Genomic DNA, 16,790 nt, shown 5'->3' with positions numbered 1-16,790 from the left:
CTACTGGACCTACTGATACCATAGACCTACTGATACCTACTGATACCATAGACCTACTGATACCATAGACCTACTGATACCGACTGATACCATAGACCTACTGATACCTACTGATACCATAGACCTACTGATACCATAGACCTACTGATACTGACTGATACCATAGACCTACTGATACCTACTGATACCATAGACCTACTGATAACATAGACCTACTGGACCTACTGATACCATAGACCTACTGATACCGACTGATACCATAGACCTACTGATACCTACTGATACCATAGACCTACTGATACCTACTGATACCATAGACCTACTGGACCTACTGATACCATAGACCTACTGATACCTACTGATACCATAGACCTACTGATACCTACTGATACCATAGACCTACTGATACCATAGACCTACTGGACCTACTGATACCATAGACCTACTGATACCTACTGATACCATAGACCTACTGATACCTACTGATACCATAGACCTACTGATACCATAGACCTACTGATACCATAGACCTACTGATACCTACTGATACCATAGACCTACTGATACCTACTGATACCATAGACCTACTGGACCTACTGATATCATAGACCTACTGGACCTACTGATACCATAGACCTACTGGACCTACTGATACCATAGACCTACTGATACCATAGACCTTCTAATACCTACTGATACCATAGACCTACTAATACCAACTGATACCATAGACCTACTGATACCATAGACCTACTGATACCATAGACCTACTGATACCTACTGATACCATAGACCGACTGATACCTACTGATACCATATACCTACTGATACCATAGACCTACTGATACCGACTGATACCATAGACCTACTGATACCTACTGATACCATAGACCTACTGATACCATAGACCTACTGATACCGACTGATACCATAGACCTACTGATACCTACTGATACCATAGACCTACTGATACCATAGACCTACTGGACCTACTGATACCATAGACCTACTGATACCTACTGATACCATAGACCTACTGATACCTACTGATACCATAGACCTACTGATACCATAGACCTACTGGACCTACTGATACCATAGACCTACTGATACCTACTGATACCATAGACCTACTGATACCTACTGATACCATAGACCTACTGATACCATAGACCTACTGGACCTACTGATACCATAGACCTACTGATACCTACTGATACCATAGACCTACTGATACCTACTGATACCATAGACCTACTGATACCATAGACCTACTGGACCTACTGATACCATAGACCTACTGATACCTACTGATACAATAGACCTACTGGACCTACTGATATCATAGACCTACTGGACCTACTGATACCATAGACCTACTGGACCTACTGATACCATAGACCTACTGATACCATAGACCTTCTGATTACCTACTGATACCATAGACCTACTGATACCTACTGATACCATAGACCTACTGATACCATAGACCTACTGATACCTACTGATACCATAGACCGACTGATACCTACTGATACCATATACCTACTGATACCATAGACCTACTGAAACCATAGACCTACTGATACCTACTGATACCATAGACCGACTGATACCTACTGATACCATAGACCTACTGATACCTACTGATACCATAGACCTACTGATACCTACTGATACCATAGACCTACTGATACCTACTGATACCATAGACCTACTGGACCTACTGATACCATAGACCTACTGATACCATAGACCTACTGATACCTACTGATACCATAGACCTACTGATACCATAGACCTACTGATACCATAGACCTACTGATACCATAGACCTACTGATACCTACTGATACCATAGACCGACTGATACCATAGACCTACTGATACCATAGACCTACTGATACCTACTGATACCATAGACCTACTGATACCTACTGATACCTACCTACTGATACCATAGACCTACTGATACCATAGACCTACTGACCTACTGATACCTGCTGATGCCATGGACCTACTGATACCATGGACCTGCTGCCATACCTGATGCCTAGACCTACTGATACCATGGACCTGCTGATGCCTACTGATACCATGGACCTGATGCCTATGCCATGGACCTAGACCTACTGATACCTGGACTGATGCCATGGACCTACTGATACCTGGACCTGATACCATAGACCTGCCAGTGCCTACTGATGCCATGGACCTACTGATGCCATGGACCTGCTGATGACTGATACCTACTGATACCATAGATATGGACCTACTGATACCATAGATACTGATACCTACTGATACCCTGATGCCATGGACCTACTGATACCATAGACCTACTGATACCATAGACCTACTACCTACTGATACCATAGACCGACTGATACCATAGACCTACTGATACCTACTGATACCATAGACCTACTGATACCTACTGATACCATAGACCTACTGATACCTACTGATACCATAGACCTACTGGACCTACTGATACCATAGACCTACTGATACCTACTGATACCATAGACCTACTGGACCTACTGATACCATACACCTACTGATACCATAGACCTACTGATACCTACTGATACCATAGACCTACTGATATCTACTGATACCATAGACCTACTGATACCATAGACCTACAGATACCTGACCTACTGACCATAGACCTACTGATACCATAGACCTACTGATACCATAGACCTACTGATACCTATGGATACCATAGACCTACTGATACCATAGACCTACTGATACCTACGGATACCATAGACCTACTGATACCATAGACCTACTGATACCATAGACCTACTGATACCATAGACCTACTGATACCATAGACCTACTGATACCTACTGATACCATAGACCTACTGATACCATGGACCTACTGATACCATAGACCTACTGATACCATAGACCTACTGATACCATGGACCTACTGATACCATAGACCTACTGTACCTACTGATACCATGGACCTACTGATACCATAGACCTACTGATACCTACTGATACCATGGACCTACTGATGCCTACTGATACCATGGACCTACTGATACCATGGACCTACTGACCTACTGATACCATAGACCTACTGATGCCTACTGATGCCATGGACCCTGATGCCTAGATGCCATGGACCTACTGATACCATAGACCCTATGCCTGCTGATACCATGGACCTACTGATACCATGGACCTACTGATACCTACTGATACCATAGACCTACTGATACCATAGACCTACTGATACCTACTGATACCATAGACCTACTGATACCATAGACCTACTGACCTACTGATACCATAGACCTACTGATACCTACTGATACCATAGACCTACTGATACCTACTGATACCTAGACCTACTGATACCATAGACCTACTGATACCTACTGATACCATAGACCTACTGATACCATAGACCTACTGATACCTACTGATACCATGGACCTACTGATACCTACTGATACCATAGACCTACTGATGCCATAGACCTACTGATACCTGATGCCATGGACCTGCTGATGCTACTGATACCATAGACCTACTGATGCCTACTGATACCATAGACCTAGACCCTGATACCATGGACTGATACCATAGACCTACTGATACCTACTGATACCATAGACCTACTGATACCTACTGATACCATAGACCTACTGATACCTACTGATACCATAGACCTACTGATACCATAGACCTACTGGACCTACTGATACCATAGACCTACTGATACCTACTGATACCATAGACCTACTGATACCATAGACCTACTGATACCGACTGATACCATAGACCTACTGATACCTACTGATACCATAGACCTACTGATACCATAGACCTACTGATACTGACTGATACCATAGACCTACTGATACCTACTGATACCATAGACCTACTGATACCATAGACCTACTGGACCTACTGATACCATAGACCTACTGATACCTACTGATACCATAGACCTACTGATACCTACTGATACCATAGACCTACTGATACCATAGACCTACTGATACCATAGACCTACTGGACCTACTGATACCATAGACCTACTGGACCTACTGATACCATAGACCTACTGATACCTACTGATACCATAGACCTACTGATACCATAGACCTACTGGACCTACTGATACCATAGACCTACTGATACCTACTGATACCATAGACCTACTGATACCTACTGATACCATAGACCTACTGATACCATAGACCTACTGATACCATAGACCTACTGATACCTACTGATACCATAGACCTACTGATACCTACTGATACCATAGACCTACTGGACCTACTGATATCATAGACCTACTGGACCTACTGATACCATAGACCTACTGGACCTACTGATACCATAGACCTACTGATACCATAGACCTTCTAATACCTACTGATACCATAGACCTACTAATACCAACTGATACCATAGACCTACTGATACCATAGACCTACTGATACCATAGACCTACTGATACCTACTGATACCATAGACCTACTGATACCTACTGATACCATAGACCTACTGATACCATAGACCTACTGATACCATGATACCATAGACCTACTGATACCTACTGATACCATAGACCTACTGATACCATAGACCTACTGATACCGACTGATACCATAGACCTACTGATACCTACTGATACCATAGACCTACTGATACCATAGACCTACTGGACCTACTGATACCATAGACCTACTGATACCTACTGATACCATAGACCTACTGATACCTACTGATACCATAGACCTACTGATACCATAGACCTACTGATACCATAGACCTACTGGACCTACTGATACCATAGACCTACTGATACCTACTGATACCATAGACCTACTGATACCTACTGATACCATAGACCTACTGATACCATAGACCTACTGGACCTACTGATACCATAGACCTACTGATACCTACTGATACCATAGACCTACTGATACCTACTGATACCATAGACCTACTGATACCATAGACCTACTGATACCATAGACCTACTGATACCTACTGATACCATAGACCTACTGGACCTACTGATATCATAGACCTACTGGACCTACTGATACCATAGACCTACTGGACCTACTGATACCATAGACCACTGATACCATAGACCTTCTGATACCTACTGATACCATAGACCTACTGATACCTACTGATACCATAGACCTACTGATACCATAGACCTACTGTACCTACTGATACCATAGACCGACTGATACCTACTGATACCATATACCTACTGATACCATAGACCATACTGATACCTACTGATACCATGGATACCTACTGATACCATAGACCTACTGATACCTGATACCATAGACTGATACCCTGATACCATAGACCTACTGATACCTACTGATACCATAGACCTACTGGACCTACTGATACCATAGACCTACTGATACCATAGACCTACTGATACCTACTGATACCATAGACCTACTGATACCATAGACCTACTGATACCATAGACCTACTGATACCATAGACCTACTGATACCTACTGATACCATAGACCGACTGATACCATAGACCTACTGATACCATAGACCTACTGATACCTACTGATACCATAGACCGACTGATACCTACTGATACCATATACCTACTGATACCATATACCTACTGATACCATAGACCTACTGATACCATAGACCTACTGATACCTACTGATACCATAGACCGACTGATACCATAGACCTACTGATACCTACTGATACCATAGACCTACTGATACCTACTGATACCATAGACCGACTGATACCATAGACCTACTGATACCTACTGATACCATAGACCTACTGATACCTACTGATACCATAGACCTACTGATACCTACTGATACCATAGACCTACTGATACCTACTGATACCATAGACCTACTGATACCATAGACCTACTGATACCTACTGATACCATAGACCGACTGATACCTACTGATACCATATACCTACTGATACCATAGACCTACTGATACCATAGACCTACTGATACCATAGACCTACTGATACCTACTGATACCATAGACCGACTGATACCATAGACCTACTGATACCTACTGATACCATAGACCTACTGATACCTACTGATACCATAGACCTACTGATACCTACTGATACCATAGACCTACTGGACCTACTGATACCATAGACCTACTGATACCTACTGATACCATAGACCTACTGGACCTACTGATACCATAGACCTACTGATACCATAGACCTACTGATACCTACTGATACCATAGACCTACTGATACCTACTGATACCATAGACCTACTGATACCATAGACCTACAGATACCATAGACCTACTGATACCATAGACCTACTGATACCATAGACCTACTGATACCATAGACCTACTGATACCTACGGATACCATAGACCTACTGATACCATAGACCTACTGATACCTACGGATACCATAGACCTACTGATACCATAGACCTACTGATACCTACTGATACCATAGACCTACTGATACCTACTGATACCATAGAACGACTGATACCTATGGATACCATAGACCGACTGATACCTACTGATACCATAGACCTACTGATACCATAGACCTACTGATATCATAGACCTACTGGACCTACTGATACCATAGACCTACTGGACCTACTGATACCATAGACCTACTGATACCATAGACCTACTGATATCATAGACCTACTGGACCTACTGATACCATAGACCTACTGATACCTACTGATATCATAGACCTACTGATACCATAGACCTACTGATACCTACTGATACCATAGACCTACTGATACCATAGACCTACTGGACCTACTGATACCATAGACCTACTGATACCTACTGATACCATAGGCCTACTGATACCATAGACCTACTGATACCTACTGATACCATAGACCTACTGATACCTACTGATACCATAGACCTACTGATATCATAGACCTACTGGACCTACTGATACCATAGACCTACTGATACCTACTGATACCATAGACCTACTGATACCTACTGATACCATAGACCTACTGGACCTACTGATACTATAGACCTACTGATACCTACTGATACCATAGACCTACTGATACCTACTGATACCATAGACCTACTGGACCTACTGATACCATAGACCTACTGATACCATAGACCTACTGGACCTACTGATACCATAGACCTACTGATACCATAGACCAACTGATACCTACTGATACCATAGACCTACTGGACCTACTGATACCATAGACCTACTGGACCTACTGATACCATAGACCTACTGGACCTACTGATACCATAGACCTACTGATACCTACTGATACCATAGACCTACTGGACCTACTGATACCATAGACCTACTGGACCTACTGATACCATAGACCTACTGGACCTACTGATACCATAGACCTACTGATACCTACTGATACCATAGACCTACTGGACCTACTGATACAATAGACCTACTGGACCTACTGATACCATAGACCTACTGGACCTACAGATACCATAGACATACTGGATGTACTGATACCATAGACCTACTGATACCATAAACCTACTGTACCTACTGATACCATAGACCTACTGGACCTACTGATACCATAGACCTACTGATACCTACTGATACCATAGACCTACTGATACCTACTGATACCATAGACCTACTGGACCTACTGATACCATAGACCTACTGGACCTACTGATACCATAGACCTACTGATACCATGGACCTACTGGACCTACTGATACCATAGACATACTGGACCTACTGATACCATAGACATACTGGACCTACTGATACCATAGACATACTGATACCATAGACCTACTGATATCATAGACCTATTGTACCTACTGATACCATGGACCTTCTGATACCATAGACATACTGGACCTACTGATACCATGGACCTTCTGATACCATAGACCTTCTGATACCATAGACCTACTGGACCTACTGATACCATGGACCTTCTGATACCATAGACCTACTGGACCTACTGATACCATGGACCTACTGATACCATGGACCTACTGGACCTACTGATACCATGGACCTTCTGATACCATAGACATACTGGACCTACTGATACCATGGACCTTCTGATACCATAGACCATCTGATACCATAGACCTACTGGACCTACTGATACCATGGACCTTCTGATACCATAGACACACTGGACCTACTGATACCATAGACCTACTGATACCATGGACCTTCTGATACCATAGACCTACTGGACCTACTGATACCATGGACCTTCTGATACCATAGACCTACTGGACCTACTGATACCATAGACCTATTGTACCTACTGATACCATAGACCTACTGGACCTACTGATACCATGGACCTTCTGATACCATAGACCTACTGATACCATAGACCTACTGGACCTACTGATACCATGGACCTTCTGATACCATGGACCTTCTGATACCATAGACCTACTGGACCTTCTGATACCATAGACCTATTGTACCTACTGATACCATGGACCTTCTGATACCATGGACCTTCTGATACCATAGACCTACTGGACCTACTGATACCATGGACCTTCTGATACCATAGACCTACTGGACCTACTGATACCATAGACCTATTGTACCTACTGATACCATGGACCTTCTGATACCATGGACCTTCTGATACCATAGACCTACTGGACCTACTGATACCATAGACATACTGGACCTACTGATACCATGGACCTTCTGATACCATAGACCTACTGATACCATAGACCTACTGATACCATAAACCTACTGGACCTACTGATACCATAGACATACTGGACCTACTGATACCATAGACCTACTGGACCTACTGATACCATAGACATACTGGACCTACTGATACCATAGACCTACTGATACCATAAACCTACTGGACCTACTGATACCATGGACCTTCTGATACCATAGACCTACTGGACCTACTGATACCATGGACCTTCTGATACCATAGACATACTGGACCTACTGATACCATGGACCTACTGATACCATAGACATACTGGACCTACTGATACCATAGACCTTCTGATACCATAGACCTTCTGATACCATAGACCTACTGTACATACTGATACCATAGACCTACTGGAACCAACTTATACTATAGACTTACTGATACCTACTGATACCATAGATCTACTGGATCTACTGACCCCATATACCTACTGATACCATAGACCTACTGATATCATAGACCTAGTGGACCTACTGATACCATAGACCTACTGATACCTACTGATACCATAGATCTACTGCACATACTGATTCCATAGACCTACTGTTACCAGAGACCTACTGGACCTACTGATACCATAGAACTACTGATATCATAGACCTACTGATATCATAGACCTATTATTACTGGACATACTGATACCATAGACCTACTGGAACTACTGATACCATAGACCTACTGATACCATAGACCTACTGATATCATAGACCTACTGGACCTACTGATACCATAGACCTACTGGACCTACTGATACCATAGACCTACTGATACCATAGACCTACTGATATCATAGACCTACTGGACCTACTGATACCATGTACCTACTGATATCATAGACCTACTGATACCATAGACCTACTGATATCATAGACCTACTGGACCTACTGATATCATAGACCTTCTGGACCTACTGATATCATAGACCTACTGATACCATAGACGTACTGATACCATAGACCTACTGATATCATAGACCTACTGGACCTGCTCATATCATAGACCTTCTGGACCTACTGATATCATAGACCTACTGATACCATAGACGTACTGATACCATAGACCTACTGGACCTACTGATATCATAGACCTTCTGGACCTACTGATTCCATAGACCTAGTGATTCCTCCTGTCTCAGCCTCCAGTATTTATGCTGCAGTAGTTTATGTATCGGGGGGCAAGGGTCAGTTTGTTATATCTGGAGTACTTCTCCTGTCCTATTCGGTGTCCTGTGTGAATTTAAGTGTGCTCTGTCTAATTCTCTCTTTCTTTCTCTCTCTCGGAGGACCTGAGCCCTAGGACCATGCCTCAGGACTACCTGACATGATGACTCCTTGCTGTCCCCAGTCCACCTGGCCGTGCTGCTGCTCCAGTTTAAACTGTAAACTGTTCTGCCTTATTAGTATTGGACCATGCTGGTCATTTATGAACATTTGAACATCTTGGCCATGTTCTGTAATAATCTCCACCCGGCACAGCCAGAAGAGGACTGGCCACCCCACATAGCCTGGTTCCTCTCTAGGTTTCTTCCTAGGTTTTGGCCTTTCTAGGGAGTTTTTCCTAGCCACCGTGCTTCTACACCTGCATTGCTTGCTGTTTGGGGTTTCAGGCTGGGTTTCTGTACAGCACTTTGAGATATCAACTGATGTACAAAGGGCTATATAAATAAATTTGATTTGATTCCATAGACCTACTGATATCATAGACCTACTGATACCATGGACCTACTGATATCATAGACCTACTGATACCATGGACCTACTGATATCATAGACCTACTGATACCATGGACCTACTGATATCATAGACCTACTGATACCATAGACCTACTGATATCATAGACCTACTGATACCATAGACCTACTGATATCATAGACCTACTGATACCATAGACCTACTGATATCATAGACCTACTGATACCATGGACCTACTGATATCATAGACCTACTGATACCATGGACCTACTGATATCATAGACCTACTGATACCATGGACCTACTGATATCATAGACCTACTGATACCATAGACCTACTGATATCATAGACCTACTGATACCATAGACCTACTGATATCATAGACCTACTGATACCATAGACCTACTGATATCATAGACCTACTGATACCATAGACCTACTGATATCATAGACCTACTGATACCATAGACCTACTGATACCATGGACCTACTGATATCATAGACCTACTGATACCATGGACCTACTGATATCATAGACCTACTGATACCATAGACCTACTGATATCATAGACCTACTGATACCATAGACCTACTGATATCATAGACCTACTGATACCATAGACCTACTGATATCATAGACCTACTGATATCATAGACCTACTGATATCATAGACCTACTGATATCATAGACCTACTGATACCATAGACCTACTGATATCATAGACCTACTGATATCATAGACCTACTGATACCATAGACCTACTGATATCATAGACCTACTGATACCATGGACCTACTGATACCATGGACCTATTGATACTGGTCAAGTTACAAAGTTGGGAGCTGGTTTGCTAGTTAGGTTACATGACTGGACAAAGTTGTTTGTTTTCAAATAAATAGTATAAAAGACTACTGACACACTATATGATTTGATCTTATAAAATATGGGTGTGAATAGTATAAAAAAGACAACCTTTTTAACACTATATGATCTAATCAAGAGGTTTGATACAAGATATGACCCTAGAGACAAGAGGTTTGATCGCAAACGTTTAGACAAAGCTGATAGAGACAAAATGACAAGAGTTTTTAGAAACAAGAGGTTTATACTGTTTTAGATCTAGAGACAGGTTTATCTAGAAACAAGAGGTTTTTAACAAGAGCTAGAAACAAGAGGTTTGATCTAGAAACAAGAGGTTTGATCTAGAAACAAGAGAGACAAGAGGTTTGATCTAGAGGTTTGACAAGACAAGCGTTTGGTCTAGAGACAAGAGATCTAGAGACAAGAGGTTTGATCTTTGATCTAGAGACAAGGTTTGATAGAGACAAGAGGTTTGGTTAGTCTAGAGACAAGAGGTTTGTTTGATCTAGAGACAAGATGGTTAGTCTAGAGACAAGAGGTTTGATCTAGAGACAAGAGGTTTGATCTAGAGACAAGAGGTTTGATCTAGAGACAAGAGGTTTGATCTAGAGACAAGAGGTTTGATCTAGAGACAAGAGGTTTGATCTAGAGACAAGAGGTTTGATCTAGAGACAAGAGGTTTGATCTAGAGACAAGAGGTTTGATCTAGAGACAAGAGGTTTGATCTAGAGACAAGAGGTTTGATCTAGAGACAAGACGTTTGGTCTAGAGACAAGAGGTTTGATCTAGAGACAAGGGCTTTGGTCTAGAGGCTTTTATATATTTAAAAGTGGCCTACTACAGTACATGTAATTCGATAGTATAGGAATATGACCACAAGCTATAGACTCATCGACCCCCTTAAAACATACAACCCTAAGCAATAACACATCAATCACTATGTAGATTATGACCACCAGCTATAGACTCATCTACCTAAAGAGCTAAAGATGTAAAACTTTCCTACAAGTATTATTATATTTATTGATTGATTGACTATGGCTTTTCCAAATTGCCAAATGTTTAATTGCCAATTAGGATTCCAAGAAAAGTTCACAACAGCTGTGGTGATTATTTCTGTATTCTCAAATGAGGAGAGACAAATGTATCACACAAGTCAGAGTTATATATATAATTGTTAACTATTAACATTAAACAAATCAGGTAAATAGGTGATTTTTCTCTCCCACAACAGCAGACCTGTTATTTGTTTTTATTTTACCTTATTTTACCTTATTTTACCTTATTTTACCTTATTTTACCAGGCAGATCAATTAAGAGGAAATTCCTATTGATAATGACAACCTTCACGTGTTGCCTACGCTACTGTTTTCCTTCGTAACATCGCTGAGGGGAATTTAGGACCTTTTTAACTTGGTGAAATAGTTAGATGCATTAGCCTAATGCTCTACATAGGTTACTGGGGAGAATTCAGCAGTGATGTAGCGACTGCGGAGACTAACAGCCAGACCAGGATTTGAACCAGCAACTCAGCCTTTAAATGGTACAATTACTTGTTCCAATGAGGTTGAGACCTCCCCACACACAGTACCATGATTACACATGTTGAAAGGAGCACACAGGTGGGCTAGGGACCCACTTTCTTGGGTTGAAGAGTGCCAGGTGACTCGGGCTTCCGATTCCAAAGTTATTGGACGTTTAAATAAGAATATAATTAGCCTAATTGTGTTTGTATCTAACTCAGTAAAATATAAATTATAACCTTTCAACGTCTTGAAACGTATAAATATGTTGATTTGTTTCAAAGAGTTGATTAGCCCAATAATGAACTAAAGGAACCCAACATTACTCCTTATAGTCCAAGGACCTTTGCAACCACAGATGGCCACCAGATAATCGCCAGCTGATCTCCATTGCATCCATCATCTGCCACCAACTCGCCGCTCAGTAAAGCCTCCCCAGTCGAAACAGCTTGCCCAAATATTATGAAAACATTTACTGATGTTTTTGTTCGTTTTGATGTTCGGCAGGGTTTTTCTTTCTTTGTTTGCTGTTCGAGCACACATTGTTTCTTGAGGCAAGCCGAAGTTCAGTAGCCGAAGTCTACACCCCTTTAACAGGGAGAGCTTAAAAGGATACTTTCAGATTTTGGCAACGAGGCCCTTTATCTACTTCCTCAGAATCAGATGAACTATTGGATACTATGTGTATGTATTTGTGTACATTATGAAGGAAGTTAGAGTTATGTTTGTGAGCCAATGCTAACTAGCATAGATACCCATAGACCTCCAAGCATTGCTCCAAAACTAGTTAGCATCCCAGCTAGCGCAGTGGATCTGGGCCGATTCCGGCTGAGAGTCGGGTCACTCGGTTGAGAGTTAGACTTGGCCGACGTCATATGGCCCAAGCCTGTATTACTTATGGATAGGATGTGGGGATTGAGCTCGGGACGATTCTCGTGTGAGTTATCTGGCCCAAATGTATTACTTGGGGCTTGGGCCGATTCCGGTAAGAGTTATCTGGCCCAAATGTATTACTTGGGGCTTGGGCCGATTGGGGCAACTCTCTGGCAGATGATTACACAGGCTGCTTTATATAATTAACATTTCATTATTTATTTTTCCATATTTTCTAATTATTTGCGATAAAAAACATACATTTAAGATTTAACTGAAATTCTTTAAGAATCCTGCGTAGTATTACAGTATTTTTATACTTTGTGCAAAAGGCAAAAGATAAACGTTAAAAACTTCACAAATGGAACCTCCTCAGTGACACAGCAGTCTAAGACACAGCAGTCTAAGACACAGCAGTCTAAGACACAGCAGTCTAAGACACAGTCTAAGACACAGCAGTCTAAGACACAGTCTAAGACACAGCAGTCTAAGACGCAGTCTAAGACACAGCAGTCTAAGACACAGCAGTCTAAGACACAGCAGTCTAAGACACAGCAGTCTAAGACACAGCAGTCTAAGACACAGCAGTCTAAGACACAGTCTAAGACACAGCAGTCTAAGACACAGTCTAAGACACAGCAGTCTAAGACGCAGTCTAAGACACAGCAGTCTAAGACACAGCAGTCTAAGACACAGCAGTCTAAGACACAGCAGTCTAAGACACAGCAGTCTAAGACACAGCAGTCTAAGACACAGCAGTCTAAGACACTGAGTTGCAGTGCAAACTGAGCTGCTCCAGATGCTGGTTCGAGACCTGTGCCGGCCGCGACCGGGAGATCCATGAGGCAACACACAATTGTCCGAGTTAGGGGAGGGTTTGACCTTCCAGGATGCCCTTGTCCCATTGGCTGCAGTGACTCCTGTGGCGGGCCAGGCGTTGACACTGTCATCATGTGTATGGTGTTTCATCTGACACAAAATGGTTTTCTTGTGGATTCAATATTAATATTTAAAACGACTAAATCAGGTAATTTTGTATACATGTATTTCAATTCTGAATCGGGCCCCTTCTGAGGGGATTCTGGTAAGATGCCGGTCAAAGTCGGTAGATGGAAACCGCCCGATGTACTTGGGCCGTTTCTGGGCAGTCATTCATTTTGATTCCTGGCCAAATCCGACACCCGATTCCGGGCCGATTGAATCCGTTCCGGCACACAGGAAGACGGCTGCTTCAGGGCCGATTCCTCATTGCTAGCTGAGATTGGGCTCGAGGACATACATGTAACTTACATCATACTGGACAGAGACATACAAATGGTATCCACAAGTTTACCTAACTCTGGGGAAGTGGATAATGGGCCTCATTGCCAAAATCATGAAGTATCCCTTTAACTAGATGCTCTGTTTAGAGGGGAATTGGATCTAAACAGACTAATACTACATTTGAACGTGAATCGATGCTCAGTCGTGGTATGGTTCAAAAAACATGAAGTCCTCTATTTTCATATCAAATCAAAATCATTTCACAAACGCACAATATACACTTCCGATTCACTGTTTTAACACAGTTGCAGCCGATAGTATTATTCAGTGACACGTTTTGTAGGGTCCGTCTTCCGTGCACATACAGGTGTTCAGAGACTCAGATACTCAGATCAGCACAGGTAGTCGACTTTCCGTAAACAAGCGCTGTTACATGGAGATATGGCTGTGGGGGATCCCTAACTCTAAAAATGAGTTCATACGGAGCCAGAAGTGGGTGAAGCTAACTGCTGAAAACTCTAGGGATGCCGCCAAGGGTTTTTCCAGAGCTACCCTAGACAAATCGGTACGCACCAGTGCGCAGTGCACGCAATTTTATTAACTCAATCACCAGTTCCTTCTTTACCGATCTGAATCCACAAATAGCCTAGAAAACATTATTTTTAGACTGTGTATGATGACTCAAAGTAAATACAACATATAACTCACATTTCGCCGTGGATGTTAGGGATATATCAATTGAACCCACATAGAAAGATGCCTCTTCTTTCCAGGCTATTCCGCGTTTAGGGGATGCAACAACTGGTTTTCAAAACAAAACAAAAAAAGAACTATGGTTGTATTCCGTATTTAGGTACTAAACGAATAACCTATAACAATCCGTGTTCTATAAGAGGACTTCACATCGTCGAATCCTTGATGATAAATGCATATGTTTTTATCTTCAGAATAGCCTATATCCTACTTTATTCCATTATTCCGTGTGAGTGGAGGACATCCATTAACAGAGCATAGTTGTTTTTCTTCATAATCTCTTCTCTTTTTCCGTTAGAAAGAGATAGAAATGGTGCAGCCTATAGCGCAGGAAACTGGGGCAGACAGGATGGAAAGCGTGCGCAGCGCGCATAGAAAGACGATGAAGTGAACTCCGTCAATCTTGTAGGACATGTAACCTACTTCTTTACGATTACAACTGTTTGCAAATATCCTCTGGTTATATTCTCTTATCCTCGATTTAAGTCTGTTCATCCAGCCGCTCCTTTACACCTGTTGTTAGGAGGAAGCGAACCGAACCGAAGCGCTGCGGGTATAAGCTAATAACGCGAGGTCTCAGAGTCCCTGGATTCCACTCTGCCTGTGGATGCGCGCTGGTGCGCTCCGTGCAAACTACGAAGACGTTGTGCGCATACACACACACGCACGCACGCCCTTACACACGGACGTTTAGCTTTAATTCAATAACACGTATTGTAACGTCGACGAAGATTTTATGAAAACAACAGGAAAGTGCATTACAGAACAGGATTAATTAGGATTTGAAGAATATACCATTCACGTATTTTAAGTCAAATAATAGTTTCAGAATATTTTCTTTAATGATTGTGTGACATGTTGGTCTGAACATTTTGTTATTCACTATCAAAACATGTAAAGTACTAATTTGAGGCAACAGTGAATCGAATATTATGATTGTGTGCTTGTCATGGATCATTTTGTTTTCTATTGTGTGGAATAAATCCCGTGTTGTTGATAGAGAACTGATGAGGCATTTCTCAATTTTAATGTCTAACATGTGCACTTCA

At 42.0% G+C, this 16,790-nt stretch overlaps 1 protein-coding gene across 1 annotated transcript in view; it reads right to left on the bottom strand.

The window, feature by feature from the left end:
* Positions 1-16,339, bottom strand: part of LOC118379845 (short transient receptor potential channel 4-like) — a 140,903-nt gene extending 124,564 nt beyond the window's left edge. The window contains 1 exon segment of the mRNA XM_052520345.1: positions 15,697-16,339. The gene's annotated coding sequence lies outside the window, so the exon portion shown is untranslated.
* Positions 16,340-16,790: the final 451 nt, after the last annotated feature.

The sequence above is a fragment of the Oncorhynchus keta genome, chromosome 6, assembly GCF_023373465.1.
Source record: "Oncorhynchus keta strain PuntledgeMale-10-30-2019 chromosome 6, Oket_V2, whole genome shotgun sequence".
NCBI classification, from domain to species: domain Eukaryota; kingdom Metazoa; phylum Chordata; class Actinopteri; order Salmoniformes; family Salmonidae; genus Oncorhynchus; species Oncorhynchus keta.
This window is presented reverse-complemented; position numbering and strand designations above follow the sequence as displayed.